A 21,327-nucleotide genomic window follows, 5' to 3' on the forward strand; every position below is an offset into this window, starting at 1 on the left:
GCCCCCAAAACGAGTGTCTTTGGGGGTTGTGATCTTGTGGAAGCCAAATAGGACATTCTGGGATCCCATCAGAAGCCGGTATCGCTTCCGTAATTCTGTGATGTCTCGCTTCAAGCAAGACAGTTGTGGGGAATGGCAGCTGACAGGGCTGGAACACCTTCAGATTTGCAGTCTTGGTAGCAAATGGCAGCAGGGAAAATGTTTTCTAATGCAGGTTTCCCCTTGGGGGAGCTGGGGGGTGGCTGCAACATTCCTTTGGGAATTTTTGTAGCCACAGCCATCTGTATTCATTCAGCTACTTGACAGCCCACAAATCCTGCTCCTGTACAAGAGGAAACGAAGGAGTTCCGATGCTGCACTTCATTTTAAAACTGGGCAGAGCTTGCTAAAAACTCTGGCCTAAACAGATCTGCAGACAGACAGATTCACCTCTTGATGATGCTGTGAACTGCCAACAGTGGTTGTCTACGCGGCATCTCATGTCTGCTCCCCTCTGCCACGGATAGACTTTCCCATAAGAACATAATAGCAGCCCTGTTGGATCATGCAAATGGTCCAGCTACTCTTCCATAGTGCCCTGTCCCACAAGCAGGACATGACGACAAGCCCCCTCCTGCTTCTTGCCTCCCTGGAAACTCAGGCTCAGGGAAGAGACTAGCTCTTCAGATGTCCCTATACACTGGCAGCATCCATAAGCGCTACGAGCTGGATATTGTGGGTGGTGGGTATCTTATTCCTCAGTCAGATGCTATGCAGAAGATGCCATGTGTGGATTCGGAGGATTGTGTTGTACAAAGCAAACAGTACAGTACTCAGCTACAACCTTCCTTCACACATCTAGGAAAAGAGGTCACAGCATATCTTGTATGGGTGAATCCCAGGCCCAATGGTGAGTTTTGCCACAAGTTCAACAGCCACATTTGTCTTAAAACTGAACCTGAAAGGAATAGGCACCCTTCCACTGGGGAGACAAACTCTCGGAGGGCTTGCACAAGCCCAGTTTCTACAGGACAGGAATAGCAGCAACTGACCTTCCTAACATGGCATAGCTGAAGGGATATATGAGGTTGCTGCCTGCCCTGAGGTTAAGATGGACTGGGCCATAAAACCCAACTTTCAAACTTCAAATGTTTGTGCCCCTCCTCCATGAAGGAAAAAAGAGAGCAGTTTCCAGAACAGCAAAGTTGGTCCAGTTTAGGAGTAGAAAGAATGCCTGCCGTGATCAGATTTACTGCTAGAAAGGAACATGCATGCATCATGGCAAGCCTGAAATGTGTCATTATGAAACATTTAACCAGTTTAAATCTCTCTCTCTCTCCCTTCTCTGATGCCCTTCTGAGTGTCTGCGATTTACAGCTCTCAGTCGATAATCAAGCCCAATAGCGTGGATGAAACTGACAATCAGAGGAAGCATCTAAATGAAACAGAATTGGAGTCACTTTCGAAAGATCCATTAAAGTAAAGAATTCTACTGAAGACTCTATGACAGCACTTATTAGAAACACCTCAGAGCAAGAATCAAACTGTGAACGGAATGGAAAATCTCAATGAGTGCTCAGAATTAATTAGGGAAAGTTTGGAAGAAGAGCTCCCATGTAATCAGGGGAATACCTATTTGGGGTTTGGCAGGGAAGGGGCTCATTTCTTTCCATATGTAGTGCACCTTCCAAGGCTAACTGATTTGGAGGAAGCCCACCTGGCTTGCAAAGGCTGCTCTGGGAGCCATCAAACAGGGCTTGGACCCAGGCCCAGGCAACTGCCCTTGCTTGAAAGCCAGAACTGTTGCTTCTTGGCCAGAGGGCATCTCTGGAAAGCACTTGGGCCTCCCTCCTTGCTGAGTCCCCATCAGGGCATCTCCCCTCTCAGATAGCAGCACCTTTGCTTCCTTCCTCCCACAGCCCTTGGATAATTTCCCTGGCTATGGACTCCAGCCTGAACAAAGAACTGTGGTCTTGTCTTTGCAGGGAGCCACAAGGTTCTTAGCTTCTTATCTCTTAAAAGTGCCCTTGCCCCCTTCTGCATCTTGCCTGAGGCAGCCTTGTCTTGCCATCAGGCTCAGGCTGGATACCAGCAGGCCAAGGCAAGAGTGGAGGCAGGAGGGCAGACCCTCCAAGTGTCCCTATTTTCCAGGGAGTCCTGGATTTACAGAAGCCATTCTGATTTGACCCTGGAATGTCCTACTTTTCCTTAGGATGTCCCTATTTTCATCTGAGAAATGTTGGAGGGTATGGAGTTATGTGACCCTCAAGCCACAAAGATGGAACTATACAAGCTTTAGTAGATACCTGAAGGCAGCTCTGTACAAGCAAGTTTTTTAATGCTTAATGTTTTATTATGTTTTTATATATGTTGCAAGCTGCCCAGAGTGCCTGGGGCATCCCAGTCAGATGGGCTGGGGAATAATAATAATAATAATAATAATACAGTAATAGAATAGAATAGAACATCCCTATTTTCATCAGAGAAATGTTGGAGGGTATGGGTTCTGGCTGAATGCAGGGGCTCTGGCTTGGCTCTGTGGCCGCACAGCTCCTATGTTACTTCAGCAGGGAACAAACTGAACCTCACCCAGCCCTATGTGGCTGCAGCAGAACAGCTGTCTCCTAACCACAAGCCTGGCAGGCACTTGAAAGTTCTGCTTTGCTTAAAGGGCCCAGCCCTCTCCATTAGTCTCTTGCTGCAATGGAGTGGAGTCTCCGGTTGCAATGAGTCCTCCATGGAGCCTTCCAAGCCTGAGAATGGCATCCTCTGGCTGCAGGGTGAGGAGGAGGACACTGGCCCTGCAGGCTCCTCAGGTAGGAATGCTACATACCCTTCCCCTTCTGTTTCAGAGTCTTACACTTCATCACCTGAAGAGCACTCCCTCTCTTAGCCTCTGACAGGGTAGGAGCACATTTAATTCCGACCAGTACCAATTTGACAAATCCGTATAATGAATATATTTAAGCAAGCAGCTGCTCACTTCATTTTGTTTGTTTGTTTTATTTATTATACAATGTTTATATACTACTTCATTGTAATAAACCCCCAAAAGACTCATTTGACCACTACCACCACTTACTCCACCATGCTAGAGGCCAGGCCCTTCTATGGAAGTCCAGCTCCTTTTCTGAAGCATCTTAGCATAGGCCCAAACCCTTGATGATGCCTCTGGCTAGGGTTTGCCAGCAGGACCCCTGACCAATTGGGGACAAACCAGGCCATGCAAATGGCCCTCGGCTGCACTTCCTGATTGCACTGGGTGCACGTGACAGAGCGGATAAAATGTCAGAAGTAGCTGCATGAGCATCGTTCAAAACCAGGTGTAGATCTAAATGATCCTGGGTGCTCAGAGGATGGATTTGTCATTGGTTGGAAATATGGGTGAATCTGTAAATTTTGGTTTCTCTCAGCTTTTCCTTTTTTGCAGATTTTTTTAAAAGAAATCCTCATGAAAATTCATCAGTATTTTAGTGTGAATTTCTCTGAATTTATACATTTTTGTTTGCAATGCTGCCAACAATTTTATTGAGTGCAGGATGGAGGACATGTGATGCATCACTCCTACAAATGTAAATGGGGAGCAAAGCAGCCCCTGGTATGTTGTGGCTGCTTCTTTGACCACTCTGAGCCGTTACAAATATCCACAGCCATAAAGACAGGTAGAATCTCACACACCTGAATGACACTTTCTGCCTCCCTCAAATGGACCCGACTCCCCAGCTTGAATCTGTTTCTCAGTCAATTCCTCTTTAGCGGAGGTTACTTAAAGGTGACTTTGCCTCCCCATATCCTGCCTGGCCTGTTCCCTCAGGGTCACTTTGTGTTCACAGGGAGTCAGGTGGGCCCAGATGCCTGGGATCTGGGATCTTTAGAAGCCTCGATTGCTGTAGCCAATTACTTGTCACTCTGGTTCAGGGCAAGTAATAGCATCTGCAGCAACGACCCAGGTCATTCTCAAAGCCACACAGAGACCCTGTGACCAGGCTCTGCAAGGCCTCTTGCCCGGGGTCTATACGAATAGCAAATGGATAGCCACCTCCTCTCCTGCTTAAAAGGAATGTGCTCAGGGACATGAAGGCTTGCCCTTCGATGCAACTAGCCTCTCCTATTGCCTCTCTTTCACTATGCAAAGGCACCCCCCCACAACACACACACCCTCCCCACCAAAGCTTTGCCAACAGCTGGAGAATCGCCTCTTTAATTCTGACACACGGAGGATGGTGGAAGGCGCCCACCAGTTCACCTGCCTCCTGGAATTCACAGCAATTCTTTGAACGTGATAAAAGACCCTCTTCCTCTCCCCGTTCCTCTCGCCTCCTTGAAGCCTGCCCAGGCCCAGACAACCAGGTCTCCCCAGCCCTTAGATCCCCGCCATCAAGGGGTTCATTTTCTGTTCAAAACATGGCAGCTTAAACAAACAAAATGAAACAGAAATACAAGAGGAGAATTATCAAAGGGAAAGGAAGAGCAAGAAATAAATGAGAAATAGGTGAGCGGGGGTCGAAGGCGACAAAGCGAGGCGCTTGACCCACCTGGAGAGCAGACCGGGCCATCGCGTCCGTCTTGGCCAATCATGCGAGCTTTGCAACGGGCAGGAAAATCCACATGGGTTCATTTGGCTGGAGAGGGTGGCTCATAAACCTTACAGTGCTGCTATGAAAGCTCTCCGAATCTCCCCACGTTTCCCCTTGTCATACCGTGGAGATTGGCTGCTGGAGAAGTGGTGTTGGTGGTGGGGCGGGCAGGCAGGAGGGGGATTGGACTGATGTGTGTTGTGGGGGATCAGCTGGCGGGGGGGGGGAGAGGGATGGCCAGAATTATTATTTTTTTTAACTGCGTAAAGCGAACGAAGAAAACAGTTTATACCTTTAGGGTCATGTGAGGGAGCCACTGGCAAAGATATATGCAAGACAACAGCAAAAGAGGGAAGAGGGAGGGGGGAGGGGGAGAATGAGTGCGAAGGAGAGAGGCAAAAGCTTTCTATTATTCGGGACATTGGTGATGCACACGGAGGCAGTTGGAAGATTAAATTAAGTATTATATCTGCTGACCCAATTGCCATGGTTACCGGACAGCGGAAAATATTAATCAAGCCAAGCCTTTTCTGCTGAACATTCTGGGGGAGGCGGAGGTGGGTGGCGGGTGGGGGGGGGAAGAGAATGCTCAATATAAATATATACATATATATATATAGGCATTGCTCCGTCACACAAGTGCTGTGGAGGAAGGCACCTGATATTGTCAAGATAAACCATTTAAAAATATTGCTGCTGCTGCTGCTACTACTACTATTATTATTATTATTCAGAGGAGAGCAGATGTCACTGCAGAAAGCTATGCTTGGAGGACAAAGATATGGCAGCCTCCAGCTCCTTCTTCCAGCTGTTTTTTAAAAAGTATTTATTAATGGCAGCAAACTATGACATTTGGCTGATTGCAAAGGCAATGGCATCTCCAAGGCTCTTTGCATCCTTCCGCCCAGGAAACATCACTGTGGCTGAGTATCCCTCCTGACAGGAGAGGCAGCAGCCTGGGGAAATAAATGATGGCCCAGGTAGACAATGAGCAAAGACCAGCTGAAGAAGGTTGCCTAGGTGTGTCTCCTGCCAGCCCCTTCATGTGCAAGACCAAGCCTCTGTTGCTACCACATCCATCTGCAGCTGCTGCCATTGCACACAGAATGAGAGCCATGCATAGCTTCAGGAATGGCCCGAGTCTCACAACTGGAAACTGAAGCTCTGGTTCCACCATGTTAAGAGATGTAGGAGCTTGGTAATGAATCTGAACCAGGCGCTATCCTCTGATAAGTTCATAGACAACTGCCGCCTTCCCTGTCTCTGCTGTCAAAATGGAGGTGAGAGCAGGGGTGGGGCGTGAACCACCGAGCCCTCTAATTTACTTGACAACAGCCACCACCTTGCTGCTACTCCGGGGCCAGCAGGTGGCACTGTAGCTTCATCTGCTTCTACTCCCAACTGGTGGTTAGGCTGAAACAGGAACTTCTTCTTGATTGGCTCATTCAGATTATTTAACTTCCTGAGTCACTGTTGAGCTGGGCAGGGTCCAACCATTTTTTCCTTTTCCCCCACCTTCCTTCTATTGTAAAGCTGAAGAGTTTCCATGTCAGAGCCGACCAAGGGCCTATCTGACCTAACTCCCCTGCTCCCAAGAGAGTCCAGTCAGATCCCTCTGGGAAGCTCACAAGCAGATGAGCCAGCTGCCCCTCTGCCCCAGTTATCTGAACATGGAGGTTCCACTTATATGTCGTGGTTAATTATTACAGATGGATGTATCCTCCTTCTCTTCTATGTATGTGTCTAATACTTATGTTGTCAGCAAGACAAAGTAAAATGCAGTATCAGGTATTCAGTGGTGTATGCCTGCATGTGAAGATGGAGGGTCTGTTGGCCTGGTTTAGACTCCTAAAATATGTAGAGCCCTCCCTTCTTAGTCATCTTGCCCAGCATCTTCCTCCAACAGTGTGTAGCCTAAAAAAGACCACATGTAGGACATGAAGGCCTCCCTGGCTGTCCTCATACACAGGATTTGGACCTCAGGAAGCAGGCAACCTCTTCAACCTATGCAAATGAGGTAGGCATCTACTTAAAGAAGCATTCTTTTCGTACAGGCCTTCCCATATTAATTCAGTGTACCGTATTTTATTTTTCTCCACTGCTGGCATTTTGATCACTTGGAAATTGTTTTTATCTTGTCTTTATGATATATTGCTTTTCTCTTTAATATACACTGGTTTGATATTTTCTAATAATAATTGGTTTAAAAGTCTTGCACAGAAATGTAAACAGAAATTCCGCTCCCATCTCATCGTTCTCAGACTGTCTATCGGGGTTTCATAATCTTTTTGGCTGTAGATATTTTAAATGCTACTTTTTTGGTCTTTAGTTTTGTAAGGTACTAGAAGTAAGTGATTGCTTGATTCTAGGTGTTCCAAATGTTCTGAAAGACTTCAGGGGTTTAAGAAAATGTTTTCAAATGTTTAATACACACATACATACGCATATATATATATATATATATATATATATATATATATAAAATAAATTTAAAATAGTATTGTTTTTATCTTTATTTATTTTTCCTGTACTGAGATACTTTGGAAGGAAGGGCAGGATAGAAATCAGTCAGTCAATCAATTGATTACCTGTGTCTGTATGAGAGTTTCAACATTTTTAGCAACACAGCTGTTACTGTAAATATACTTCTGATAAGCAGAAGCAAAAGTACTGTGTATTAAAGACAACACTAAAAAAGAGCATTGCTGCTTTTAATTTTTTTAAAAAATTAAAAAAAATATTTTAAAATGTTAATAATAAATATTCATCATAAAATAAACAGAACTACTCTACTGTATTACACCTTGGGGTCTCCAATAATGCCATCTGCAAAACACTCTTTCCAGAAATACCACCAGAATTGTAGTCACCCTAATCCAAAGTATTTCCAAAATTGTTTAATTAAATCCTTGCTTGGTGGTGGGAAGACTGCCAGAGGACGTCACAAGAATATTGCCATTCAAAAGCTGTGTTACATATTTCCTATGAATTAAATAACAAAAGGCAGTCTCTGCAATCCAGTGGAGTGAACAGCAGCTGGCATACTTAAGTCCCATGCAATGATGTGGTTGAAATGCACCAAATTCTGTCTTGGAATGTGGTCAGTAATTTTTAGTCAATCCATTGAAAAGCAGACTGTGCTAAGTCTCAGTCCAGTGGTGTTGTTCTCTCAAAGGAAATACTCTCCCCATTTATTCCTTGACCCAAGGGAAACTCATGAAGCTGGAGATCTTCCCCTGCCCCCCCCCAGTAGTTACTTGCCAGCATCCTCTGTATTGCTGTCTGTTTACTGCTGCCTCTTGCTGCCAAGATGGCAATCACCCCATCACACCCAGCACCCTGATCCCTTGAATCCTGCAATCTGGAGCTTCTTGGCTGTGCATTCTGGAGTGCCCAGACCCCTGAATCAGTGGCTGCTGCCTCTGCATAAGCCCTCCCCTTTGGCACTTCAGACATAGCTCCTTCCTTCTTACCCTGGCAACTTACTCTGGATTCTCCTCCATCTGCCACCCTGCCCAGCTGCTTGTGGGATCCTCACAATCCTGCCCAAACATGCCTCCTTCCCCTTGATCCAGCAACACCTCCCTCCCAGTTTGTTTGTTCCTGGCCCTGAGTCTTTGCTTTCTTCCACCCCACCAGCAGTAGCCCAGCCGGCCAGAGGCTCATGGGCAGTACCTGTCTGGCCAGTAATCCTTTCCTGCCTGGAAAATGATTACCCTGCCATGGCCAGTGTGGACGGCTTAGGGCAGCTGTGTCATATAAATTGTCAGCAATGACCATAAGCACTCAGAGAAACACTTTAATTCTTCACTCCCGCCACCGTGGGCTGATATATTCTTTCAAGGTCATTACCCAAGGCTAGGGGGGTCGCATGATAAACGAGTGACAGGCCCAATGAGAGACGGTGTGCCTGAGCAGGCCTTACATTAATTAGACAGAAGTGCTAGAGAGGAAAGGTGGCTGGGCCAAAGAAGGGGAGGGGGAGGGCTGGCCCAGGCTCTCTGGGATCTCTCACCCTTCCCTTCCCCTCCTGCAGGCCAGGAGACCAGTTGGCCTCCCTCCCTTGCCAGGTTTAGCAGCTTTACTTGTAAAACAACATATCAGATGTAAACAATACTTCATTTCTGCTTTGCAAGGACCGGGACATCCCCCTCTCTGCCTGTGTTCTGCTGGGTCTGCTACTTGCCCCCCACCCCTGCTTCACACTGGACTACAGAAGAGTAACTTGCAATGAATGACACATCCGAGAAACAGCAAAAATAAATTGCTCAAAGCCAAGGAAGAAAGGCGGCACCATGTGACATTTCTCGAAAGGCATCGTTGACAGGCCTGGTACAGCCACCCGCCTTGTTAGGTTGAAAGAGCAGTAAGAGAATTGCTGGGTCAGTTCATGCACCCACATTTGTCACTTGGTGGCTACACCCTCAAGTATCAACTTGCACATCCAAATGAGGCATCCAGAATCTAAAGTAACCTCCAGCACTGTACAAAATGTCTATGGGTAGAATCACCGCACACATTCAGCCAACACTCAGCACATGCTGAATAATCAAATTATGAGGAGTCTAGCGATGTTGGTGAATGTGTGAACTCACACACTGAATCAGTTTTGTGTGGAAGCTGATGGGTGCACCCGAGCACTTGGTTCCTTGAAACCAGAAGAGGGGGTTTGGATAATATCACATCTCCCCATGTTGAGCAAAAGATTCTTGTATTTCAGGGGGTTAGACTAGATGATCCTCGTGGTCCCTTCCAACTCTACAATTTGTGATTCTAAAGATATAGAGCTCAGCTACCTCTGTTCCAGCCTTTTAATTGGGTGTTACTGCAGGTGTGAAGGGAGCCTGGTTACAGCTGCTACCCTTTGGTGAAAAAGGCTCCCAGTTCGAACTGAACCATCGGTTGCATGTTGTATTTGGGGTGGGGTTGGAGATAGAGTGGAGCAGATGGGTGCAATCCCAAATGGCAACAAACAAAGCCACCGAGTAATGGTGCAATGGGCTGCACCTCTGGCCTCCCCTGCCCCTGACATCCACATTCACCCAACAGCACGTGCAGGAATGAGGGGTCTTCCTGACTAGTGCAAGCCCTGGTGGGTGTGGGTGGGTATTCCTCCTTGGGTGCCCACCCATGGCTCCCCACTATGAGAAGAATGATTTGAGATGGCGAGCTGATTTTGTTCTTTATAAATCAACCTCTGGCTAGTCCTAAATCCAGCACTGCATCTGTTCCTTGCCTGGATCTGTGTACGCATATCAATGATTTCTTGATCTTCCTGCCCTTCGAGGTACAAGTGTAGGCAGACGTGTAAGGAAATATTTGGTGTGTGCCTGCGTGGGCGTATTAAAAGGGTTCTATGCTCTCGCTTTCCCTTCCTCGTTTTCTCTGGTTACTCTTGATAATGCTGATTTTACTGCATAAAAAGAAAGCCCCCCAGAGCATTCGGCTCTTCCCACCCCCACCCCCGCCTGCCTTCAATTCCTCATAAAGCCTCTGGCCTTACACTGCTGTTTATCACCTAAGGCAAACTCTCTCTCTCTCCCCTCCACCCAATCCCACTTCTTTAAATCTCTAAACCACAAGGCAGTGTGCGAGCAACACCGTGGGTCAAAATATCAAAAGCCGGAGCTTTCTCCGGTTTCCTCGATAACACAAACCATAAAAGGAGGCAGTAGCATCAGCGCAGGCAGTTGCCCTGACCTTAGCTGGTGATGCTGCACGATGGTTCCCGGGCAGCCTGCACCCAGCCACACCGGCAGGTGATGGGACTGGCTGGGGCTCCAGCAGGTGTTAATGATGGAGAGGCAAGAGCAGAGGATGAATCTCACAACTGCAAGGAGGATGCAAGGACAGCATGGGATGGGTTTCATCCTGCAGACAGCACCAGAGAAACAGCCGCCTCACCCCACAACCCAGGTATCATTTCAGAAACTGTACGCCCCGTTCTGGTGTTCTCGAGGGCGAATGCATCAGAAACAGGAGGGAAGGAGGATGCGACCATTCACAACAGCCCCATCCTTTTGGACAGCAAAGGTTGCAGAACGGCAACAGCAGAAGTTCAGTACAAATCTGAAAATGACTGGCCTGCTTTCAGCTTTGCAGCTTGGCTACACAGCTCTCTCTCTCTCTCTCTCTCTCTCTCTCTCTCTCTCTCTCTCTCTCTGTTTCTCTCCCCCACCAACATAACAGTGGTTGTCCATTCCCATCCTCCAGCCCACTCCAACTCCCAAAAATCAAGCATTTACAACTTTTGTTTCCCAATGTTTGGGGCACCATGCCCCTTAGTGTATTTTATATATACCCTTAGTGTATTTTTGAAAAGCGACAGCCACTCTAGAAGCTGGCATTTCTGCAGGCCTGTAATGTGCCCTGGGGTGCTGCTTTGTCTCTTTGGGCATTCAGCTCCTCTACTCTTTGCACTTAGAAAGTCTTGTCTCTAACAAGCCTCAGGAATGTTAGAATGTGGGCCTGAAACTGCCTGTCACCAAAACTTCAGAAAAAGTCCTTATGTTGACTGGCTCAATCCAAGCCCTGAATCTGAGTCTGCTGGCCTGGTCTTCCTGTAGTGACTACAGGGCCAGATTCAATAAAATGTGGGCCCCACAGAACATGTACATATCTCACACCTATGCAGTCAGTGTGCACACATGGCTGAATCACCTGCCCATAAAGCACACAAACATGTAGAAGGGCACATCTAAACCACGGCCGGCAGCAGCACCTCCATGAAGGATGGGCTTCAGAGATGAAAGAGACTTGTCTCATGCGTGTCAGGCAAAGGCTGCCATTTTGAACAGCACTTTCCCTTCCATCAGAAGAAACACCCCAAAGACCAGACTTCTTTCCCACCAAAGGGCACGTCCGCCTCCTGTCCGCCCCTCCCTCTTGCCCCACTTGAGGGCATGAACCAGCCATGCGGAAGGAGTGGGGAGGGCAGCTGCTGCCCCATCTCACCTACGTCCTGTCAGCCTATGGACAGGCATTTCCACACAGCCTCTCTTATTTACGCACACGTGCAACGCGTCTAGGAGGAGAGAGCGCCTATCTCTGTGGTTATGCCTGCTTGTCTCCAGGATGAAAAAAAATACACAGCACAGTTACTCAAACACATGTAAATATCGCTCTAATCCCATTTGTTTGGCAGACCATATAAAGGCTAAGAAATGAAAAATGCACTCACACGCCCTCTGACACCCTGGCCCAGCGCATGGAGGGGAGCGCTCTCCCAGTGGCTGGCTCCTGGCTCCCTCGCCTCCCTCGCGCTTTGCTGCTAAGAAGATACTTAGAGCGCAGGGATTGCTCACAATCTGGCTGTGTGATCCACATACATGAGTTGTAATATGCCTGCTCCTATTTCGCTGCCTCTCCCTCTGCCTCTCCCCCCCCCCCGCCAGCCCATCTCTCTTGTTCTCATGTTCAGTGGTTATTTTAGCTTAATGCAATGACATCACACGGCTCCCTTCATTAGGCAGAGCCCTCGCCGTGCTGCGCGGCTCCCCTGATCACTTCCAAATGATGGGATTTAGGGAGGTCGGATATTTATTGCCGATCAGTCTTAACGTGGGACGCTCAGCTCCAGGGTGGCGGGGTGTGTGTGTTGGTGTGTCAATTTCTCTGCCCAAGGTGTACACAAGGGGGGGGTTGCACAGCGCGGGTGACAGCTGTGTTGTGGCTGTTTGTGTAAGCTGGCGGGGGGTGGGGAGAGAGAAGGCGAGAAAGTGAAAGGGGGGCTTTATTACACATTTTCATTTTTATACAGCAGGCTCGAATAGCTATAGGTATCTGCCTTTAATCGGTGGAGTTTTTATATCAAGTCTGAATGAGGAAACTCCAGTAGGCCCTGGGAGGGGATGGCGGGTGCAGGGGGGAGAAACCTCACTTTTCAGCATCGCATAACAGCATCGCAAAATATCAGTATTAAAATATGCACAATATATTATTTGCTTTGATGATGGCAATAATAATATTTTTTAAAGTAGTTGTGGTGGTGGTTATTAATTGTTAAGCTGCTGCTGCTGCTACTACTAATACTAGTAACAACAACAACAACCATTTTTCTTTTTATTTCCTGCACACACCCTTTTATGTTTTATCTTCTACCTTCTGGGCTTTTGGATATCTCCATCATTTTATCAAAAGCGGCAAATGCTAAAGGACCAGCAAAGGCCAAGCAGTGGTTCAGCAGGAATGCTGAGGAGGAGGGAGAGAGATGTCATCAAATGAGCTTCCCTTTATTATGGGCTGTGGTGTGGACTGGCTGGGTTCCTGGGACGCCAGAGAGCCCTGAAACCCTAAATAATCAGGTTGCCAAGAAGGCTAGCCTGGGGAGGGCGAGGTTCAAAGCCTGCTCCTGGAAAGACAGACACACGCCGGCGTTTCTCCTGCAAAAGGCTTCATTCAAGTATTTTCCTTCAAAATCAGGCCAGCACAAATCCCCGCCTGCAGAATATATACTCTGTGCCCTCCCTTGATGGGCTAGGTAATCCCTTGAATTAAGATTTCTTCTTTTTCCTGAGGGTTTTTATTTAACTGTTCTTAATAAATGAGAGCATTTAGGCACGTTTTGTTCTGCAGCCCTTGCTGGGACCAAAATTGCTACATTTGCTGAAATGCCGTTCCAGATGGCGTGTCCCCCACCCAGCTCCCTCCCCAAAAGGGCTTTTCTGCTTCTGGCTGCCTCTCTTTCGCTGCTGCTTGGCTGGGACAGAGGGGCAGCCGCTGCGGGACCTGGACAGCTCCCTTGCAGAGCCACAAAGCCAGGCAGGAGGAGGCCTGGCTGGCTGGCTGGTTGGCTGGCTGTCGCAATGGAGCCCCTCCATACATTTGTAGCAGCAGCAGCAGCAGCGGCAGTCTCTGGACTTGAACCCCCTGCCCTCTCACCTCAGGGTCTGATATGACTCCTCTCTCTCTCTCTCTCCCCCCACAACTCCCTGCCCCCACTCTCTTTTCTTCCGGCTCCTCTATCAAGCAGTGATGTACTCAGGCTGGCTGTGAATAAATGTAAGTGACCCCCACCCAGCCACCCCCACTTCCCTGAGCCTTCTGCAACTGCTGGAGAGGGAGAGAGAGAGAATGAGAAAAAGAGAGAGGAGGAATGAGAGAGAAGAAAGTGAGGGAGAGAGAGAGCAAGCAAATGGCCCCGACTTCCTCCCAGGTAATTAAAGGGTCTGTTTTCAAGGTTGCGTGGGTAAAAGACAATTTGGCCTAATGAAGCATTGATCGGCCAGCACTAAAGGTAGAAAAAGAGATGCTGACTCTCATCCATTCAAAGGTACCTTTCACTGCTGTAAAGCAGAGAACCGGGGATTGTTCTGGCTCAGCTGTCATTGCCTATGACCTGCTTTAGGGGGGGAAAGATGAGAATTTGCTTTAAATTTATTTCGATTCTGTAATGGCGCCGAGGTATATTATATGTCAGGCTGGGTACGATTATTAATCAGTGGGAAATTATATTTGCACGTGTGCGTGTGTGTGCTCTTCTCTCCACCCCCTTCCCCTTTTCTTCCCCCTTTTCTGCTTCTACCGAATATTGCGTCCTTCATTATTCACATTAAGACCCCCACCAATCAGCTCTTCGGATGCTGAATGCGTGAGGTCAGTTATGGAGATGCAGGAAATTACTGCGGATTGGTGGGGACATTTTTGTCAATTTGTAAGCAAAAGCCGGCGTTATTGCAAGGTTTTCATCACTGTCGATTTGTGCCGGTACAAGATATCTCAAAACAAAACCCTCCAAGGCACTGATGGCGGACGAGGCAAAATATCTGAGCAGAAATCTTTAGGCGCCGATATTAATGTTCCGGCAATCAGAGAGAGGAAGTGTGTAATTTTTCCACTTGAGACCAATCCAGTTCTAAGCCAAAAGCCCTAAAACCTGCCTCCGGTGGCATTTAAGCCTCATCCCAGCCAGGTTCTGGAGCTGGCAGGCAGGCGGACAGCGGCCTCCGTACTTTCCCCTCAGCTGCTGGCCACCCTGACCCCTCTGACCCCTGAATCATTTCATTCACCAAAGGACCAAGTGATCATAAATGGGGGAAAGGGAGGAAAATGGGGTATAGCAAATTTGGGTGAGGGAGGCAGGAGGGGGACCTGTACTGACTGCGGGACAAGCTGAGTCTTCTCCAGCGAGCCTTTTCTCCAAACCGGGCACTGCTGCCGGGTCTTGCGAGAGGCCCCTGGGCTCAACAATGGAGCGTCCCTTCAGAGCACCAAACACAAAGGGGATTTGCTCTCACGCTGTCCGCATTGTGCAGCTCCTCTCGGTCTAAACGGGGCCGCTTTTTGCCCTGATTAAGACGAGGAGGGGAAAGGGAAACCGAGCCCCGCATATTTTCTTCTGCAATACAGATGCCGCGTTTCTCCCTCTCCCTCATGCACGGTGCAGTTCCCTGCTCTTTCTAAGGTGCCTTCTGCAGCCCATCCTCATACCGACTGTTGCATTTCGTAGTCTCTTTAGGTGAGCATCACCCCTCTGCCACCCTAACACTAAAAAATAAATAAATAAAATGGAAGGGGGTTCAGAGGAGAGGGCAGGAAGGGGGACAAAGGACAGAGAAGCAGCTCACATACAACACATTTTGTCATGTGTGGGTCCTTTTCTTTTGGGAACAGTGCTGCTCTAACGTGTAGGATTTCATAGATGTGCAAAGTGCTGATCTCTCTTCCTCCGTTGTCCCCCTCCCCATTCTAAGCAACCTTCAAAATGGCAAAACTGTGGCTCCCCCGATTGTGTCTGCACAAGGAGGAGATGTTGCCGGGAGGCCGGCGGAAGGCAAGCGGCTCCGAGCTCCCGGAACTGATGGAGACAAAGGCCACTTCCCTGTCACCTTCGCCCGGCTTTTCAAAAGAGCATCCCCCGAAACACAAAGCGTCAGCGGGAAATGGCAATTTTATGAATCCTAATCAATCAAAGGGCTTATTAACTCAATGTGAAGCCAGATTAAAATCTTTAATTATAAATCGTGCTGAAAGGAAAAACAAAATGTACTTATGGTACATTGAAAATTCCGGATATTAACATTGTTGTTATTATCTCTGGCAATATTAAATCCCCCCTCCCTCCCTGCCTTGCAACGGGCCCACCTTCCTCTTATTCCAAAGAACAAGACGGCAGAGCAAAACCTCATTTTTCTTTTCTTTTCTCTCCCCCCTTCCTCCCAAGGCTTATTAAAATGTATTCTTTTCTATTGCACACCAGGCAGTTTGCAGGGAAGCTGGGGGTGGGGAGCAGGGGGGGCATTCAGGAAACCCCATTACAGCTGCACAGTGAGCGGCAAGAGGCCGAAGAGGCTCTGCTGCTTTATTAAGGGAGGCGAGTTAGAGTTACGGGGCTGGTGGGGTGGGTGGGGGTGATGCAATCAAATGTGAAGCATTTTCTGCTAATGAAAGAGGCATGCATGTCTGTGCAAGGGGGTGTGATTGGCAGGGCTGCAGATTGGGAGCCACAGGAAGGGCCTTACCTCAAAGCCACGGTGTGAGAAAAGGCAAGGGGTGCTATTTTCATCAGGCAGACATTTGGGAAATGACCACAGCAAATTTAATCACAGTTGGAACAGGGCGGGGGGTGGGGAGAGAGAGAGAGCACCAGAGTCGCATGTTTTATTTATTTGTTCAAAGTCACGGTCATCCTATTGTGTGTTCCTCTCTCATTCTGTCATTTCACACACACACACACACACACACACACATCCCTCCTCCCTATTTCCATTGTTAACGCAAGGCACAGGAAAAAATATATATAACCCCCCCTCCTTTTTGGGGGAAGACAATCCAGGAGAGGCCAAAGGTTTGGCCAGAGAGAGAGCAAAATGGGGGCTTTTCATATTCAAATCATAAAAGCAAAATGCATTCTACATTGTGATGCTAAAACCTGCATCTTTCATGCATCTGCTTGACAGGCTGCTTGCCTTGTTCCCTTGTCTTCATCCCCTCTCTGTTTTGTGCAATATAGCCTTTTTAAATGGAGGGGGGAACTGCCATCTAAGCCCCTTGCAAGGGTCTGATTTGCAGTGGGTGAGGAGGCATTCTTAGTGCTAATCAAAACAAATAGGAGAAAAGAAAACCCAGGGAGCTCACGGGAGGCAGCCTCCCCTCCCTCCTCGCTTCCTTCTGTACATAGTTCCTGCTTCTGCGCTCCAGGTCTCCTCCTCCGATTTATTCCTAAAGCTGCCCCATGCCCTGAAATCTGTTGTCAATGTACTGCTCTCTGTTGAAGCCCAGTGGAGGCACACAGTCGCCAGGAAGGCAAGAGGGTGTGGGCCTGGGGAGGGTGAACTGGCCCTGTGTGTGGCTTCTTTCCCCATCCCACCCCACGCCTAGAAAATATGTCATAACACATTTTAATATTTTGCTAATTGTTTGAGAATTGCTTCCAATCCTCACCCTGTAAAAAACAACCCCAACAACCTAGTTTAGGACCAAATTTGAGACTATCACTACTTTGGACTATTTTCTTGCCTGTGTACTGCAATCCACCTGAAATGTGCACTTTGTCCCTTGCCCAGGATAGGTCATGCTGCCTGCTGAAGGCAGGCAAAGCACCTGCACCCATTGGGGTCCCTCTGTAGGGTCGCAAGCACCTGTTTCACATAAGCAGCAAAGATGTAGGAATTGTGGCGGCAGTGGGAGGGGGAGGCTTTTATATTGCAAAGACAGCACGATTGCATACTTTAGTTCCTGGTCTTTAAATGACAGGCAGACCCATATTCAAGTGGACCCTTGTATGCTTCATTCATAAGAGGAGGAATTTCATATTCATAAGAGAAAAATGCAGGTTGCTAACAACTGATCGGATCCCCCCCCCCCCGCTTCAAGATACATGGCATATACTTTACAAACCCCCCACTCCAATGCACCCCATTCTGTAAAAATCTTAATTGCACCAACTCTTTTGAAGAAGAAAATGCAGGACAGGACACCTAATCTAGAAAGCAACCTAGAAGGAAGTAAAAGCTCCTTGCAACCATATTTCAGGAGAGAAAATCCTTTTGTGTCTAAACTTGGTTTTTCTTTGCTTTCCAATACTTTAGAACTAGCTGGTTAGATGGCAGATAGATAATAGACAGACACATGCCACTGTATTTCTATATTTAAAAATCCATTTAATTGAGGTCTAAATAATTATCCTATTTAAGCATTTTCTAAACATCTTTAGGAAAATTTGTAACAGATTTGTGTACAGCTAAATTAATATATTGGAACCTTAAGAAAGGAATCAAATATTTAAACCATGCATATATCTCTGGGAGATCCCACACATATTCAAACCAATTCATATATGGCACATTTGCTAAAATACTAGCTTAAATATCAAAATTATTTGGCTCGTTTTCTCTGCAATTTATTTCCATGTTTTTTCCTCATAGGATGTTGTGTTTAAACATGTTTGATGCCTGTCAGCATATTTAAAACAAGGCTTCCATGCAGTTATTTTTCTTAATTCTGTACTGTCTTAAACTTTGTTTCAGAATATATACATTTTTAGAGAAAACTGTTTCAATTATCTCTTGAAATCCCTTGCCAAGAAGGAATTACATTTTTGTATGAATTTTACCCAAAGTATTAAATGTGCAGGATCAGCAGAGAGAGGAGATCAGAGGAGGGAAATGTTCTATTTTCAAATTTAGGTGCAAAAAACAAAATAGAAAATAAATACTGTGCAACAAAAATATTCAAGAGAGAATTGAAACAGCTATCTGACAATTAATAATGTTTGTATGAGAAATGAAATTATTATTACAGTGTGGAATAGCAAGGAACAAACTTACAGGTATATGCTTTGAACAGTTCTCCATAAGGAAACAGCTGCTCCTATCCTGGTGGGGGAAAGGAAAATACTTAAAATGTAATTTCTTAAAGAAGGAGGGAAAGGGGGGAACAAAAAATAACTATTTTTTATGGAAAAAAATTTAAATGCACCGTTAAAAGGTAATAATAAAATGTGATTATTATTATTATTATTATTATTAGTGTGTACTGTTTCAATACCTCCTGCTACACCTTTTCTGCTTTACACACACACAACACACATATTCAGATGAGCAGCCGAAGGAACACACACACACACACACACACACACACACACACACACACCCCCCAGCCGTTCCAGGGGACAAAAGGGGGAACAGCCGAGTGAGTGCCGTCAAACAGTTTAATCTGGATTAATCTTGCACTACATTGACTCCCTAAACCTCACATTTTCGTTATGCAAAAGCCAATTGGATTTGCCTGCCCTCGGGCTCCTTCGGTCTGGAGTCTCCAGGTTCAGACCCAACCATTTATCTTGATCGTTTCCAAGCTACTTGGACAGAAGGAGCGGGAGGGGGGGCGGAGGGGGGAGGCGATTGTTTCGTTTGTTGTCAGAGGGCATTGATCCGCCCTTCTGTCTGCTGGTCACCGAGGGGAGGGCAGCCCCCGGAGGAGCCCTTCCAGGCTCGGCCAGGTCAGCAGAGAGAGAGAGAGAGAGAGTCCTATTGAGCCATGACCCAAATGAGCGCTCATTGAAGGAAACGGGGATTGGCGTCGGGATCGTTCGGAGACACCCTCCGTAACACTTAAACAAGTCCACTCTGTTAATGCCGGGTCACTAGGGACCCATCAAGACCTCTCTCCTGACCATTAGACCCTTTGATGGAGTGGACGATAAACTTCCCAGGACAGCTCGGACACTGGACTTGAACGTGGCTGCAGGACGAGGCCTGCCTGGGATGGCACAGATGGCTGCTGACTGCCCCCCTGCCCCGGTGGGGGAGGTGACTATATGTCTCGGGACTGGAGATTAGGCAGAGCCAAAGCAAAGCCACGTGGCTGGCACAGGCCCCCTGGAAATCACGGCTGCAAACGCAGCCAAATTCCAGAGGCTGCCGGCTCCCCCCCCCCAACAACTGCCTTTGCCGTAGCAATCTCCGTTCCCCCAGCTACAGCCAGATCCAAGGCCGGGCATTTGGGTATCTTTTGGCTACTGTTGCTTCTATTCTGCGTGAAGGGAGGAGGAGGAAGGCAAAGTCTTTCTCTTTCAGAGGAAAAAATAATAATAAACCTGAGACCCATCAACTGGTTTGGGGGACACGATAATGTCAAGGCAGTGCCTAAGAGAGAATTAGTTAAAATGTTAAAATACTAATTGTTACAATTACAAAAGGTGACGTTTATAGCAGTCGGCACAACAGAACAAATACAAGACTCTAATTAGTCCAAAATAATAATAATAAAGCAGCAGGGACTATCTGACCGTTTTGGTGTTTTAATCCATGTACTGATATATTAGTAGTTGCACAGATTCTTCCCAGGTGCTCACTAAGATTTGCTGTTTCAATTTTTCCACAAGCCAAAAGGATGCTACTTTTTTTTTCCAGAGTACTTGCTTGAATTATCAAGCTTTTATCCTAGTTTTACCACCTTGCCTCCTCCTCTCTGGAGAATTGACTGATTCTGTGTTAAAACAGGAAATGACACCAAATTTTGCAGAGACCACACTAGGAGAAATTGTCATTTCTTGCAAAGCTCTTCTGAAACATTTTCCCTCAAAGTAATGAATATTACATTGATTTGCAACGAATATTTAAGTAATTAGCAGAAACAGTCACTAATAAATGGCTAAGGAATTTGGCAAAATTCACTGGAAAATGAAGCTGGCCTTTATTTAAAATATTTCATGAATAAATAGCTGCAGGATATTATTTTTTACCTAGCATGTAACTAATGGTGGCACGGCAAAAGAAAATGTCAGAATAATTCTGATTATTTCAACATCCCTCTCCCAGTCAAACCTGAAGAGCTTTTGACTGAAGAAACAGCCGTGTCCTCACTAAGGCAGCTTGTAACCTTTCCAACTTGTTCAAATTTAGGCTGTTTTAAATGAGCCACTTTCAGCGTGACACAATGGTGCCTCTCCCCCCTTTTGTGTGCTGAATGCACCGTGGTTACTCAGCGATGACAAGGAAATGGCATTTCCCCAGAATTCAAAACATGCAATATTTTGTTACTGGGAAAATGTTAACACCTCTTCCTCCCCCACCCCAAACCCAGCACACCCTATTGCAACGCTCTGGTCAGCTGTATGACAGTCACATTTGTGACAACCCCCCACCCCACAAAAAACCCCATTCCTGTCTCATTTAGTGATTCTCCCCCTCCCAATTTACATTGGGTTAGTTGCGCTTCGTAGCCCTTGGAATCAACGGTGCTGTAAATTGTGGTCAACTTATCCCCCACTTTTCAATGAGACCAAAGTTCATCTAACTCAGCCTCGATCCAAATCATTATTTTCCGCATTTTCGCCAGAGCTACCTCCTCCTAAGCCACGGGTCAAGTTGCAATGACGAAAACAAGCAGAAAACCGCTGGACACCAGCAAGTCTCTCTCCCCTCCCCCCCCCCCCCCAGTGACAGCAGCCGGGTTTTTCCAAGAATCTTTTGCATTTCCTTGTTTTAAATGCAATATTTCAGAGCCTGGAAGCTGCCTCTCCTCAGCATGGGAACTCTGCCTCGCTGAATGAAAGGAAGAAAGGCTCAACCCCCCCCCCCGGTCCACTGAACACTCAGAAATAAACGCACAGGCTGCCGTGACCATGTGCTTGGCAGACGTGTGGGGGTATCACACCGCAAGAGTGTGTGGCTATTAAAGTGCTCGGAAGGGAAGGTGTTGCCTTTCCCTGCCCTGTGGAGAGGGCTGTGGCTTTCCAAGGAATGCACCCCCAGCGGAAAGAAACCTTTCATGCCTGCCATTCAAGTTCCAGCACTTTGCAAAGTGATCTCTCTCACTTTCGCAAATG

The 21,327-nt window shown here is 47.1% G+C and overlaps 1 protein-coding gene across 1 annotated transcript in view; it reads right to left on the reverse strand.

Annotated features, from left to right (window-relative positions):
- Positions 1-21,327, reverse strand: part of ZFHX3 (zinc finger homeobox 3) — a 408,431-nt gene that overhangs the window by 318,954 nt on the left and 68,150 nt on the right. The window contains exon 2 of the mRNA XM_083513430.1: positions 18,323-18,370. The gene's annotated coding sequence lies outside the window, so the exon portion shown is untranslated. The remainder of the gene's footprint in view (positions 1-18,322; positions 18,371-21,327) is intronic.

The sequence above is a fragment of the Podarcis liolepis genome (genome assembly GCF_965112155.1).
Source record: "Podarcis liolepis genome assembly, chromosome: 7".
NCBI classification, from domain to species: domain Eukaryota; kingdom Metazoa; phylum Chordata; class Lepidosauria; order Squamata; family Lacertidae; genus Podarcis; species Podarcis liolepis.